Below are 686 nucleotides of genomic sequence, written 5' to 3' on the forward strand. Positions count from 1 at the left end.
ATATATGAATGCATTTGCGTGCGTGTATAGGTTAGTTAAACAATGCTTGCAATAATAAGTGTCGCGTGATGGAAATGAACGCCATTACCAAACTTTCATTCATAAATCCATTTATTATTTCGTTCTTTTGCATTTCAGTTTGTACATTTGTACCCAGAAATTTTCAACAACTGTACGCCAGAAGAAATAGAAAAAACTTCCCAGAATTAAACTTAGCCCAAGTGATGCAAATATTCCATTCTCATTAAACATACTTGAGTTTCCACTTCGACTTACATATTCAATAACAATTAATAAGGCTCAAGGGCAAACATTTGAAAAAGTTGGAATACATTTGCCTCAACCGGTATTTTCTCATGGCCACTTATATGTCACATTTTCAAGAGCACGAGCTATGGGCTACATCAAAGTAAGAGATATGACATTCAATTGGGATAACAGACAAGGCCAAAAACGTGGTGTAACATACACACAAAATATTGTCTACCATGAAATACTGTGAGGAGGACCACTGCACCAGTTAGCACCACCAGCAGACCAGCCGCTCTATCATTACCCATCCACATTACACCTTTAAGATCGGGGAACCAGTTAGGGGCCCGCTGGATCTCTCTCGGCATATCAGCAAACCACAAAATCGCACCAGCCAGCATCACCACTACCTGCAAGCCCGTTATACGTATATA

This window comes from Octopus bimaculoides, chromosome 4, assembly GCF_001194135.2.
Source record: "Octopus bimaculoides isolate UCB-OBI-ISO-001 chromosome 4, ASM119413v2, whole genome shotgun sequence".
Lineage (NCBI taxonomy): Eukaryota > Metazoa > Mollusca > Cephalopoda > Octopoda > Octopodidae > Octopus > Octopus bimaculoides.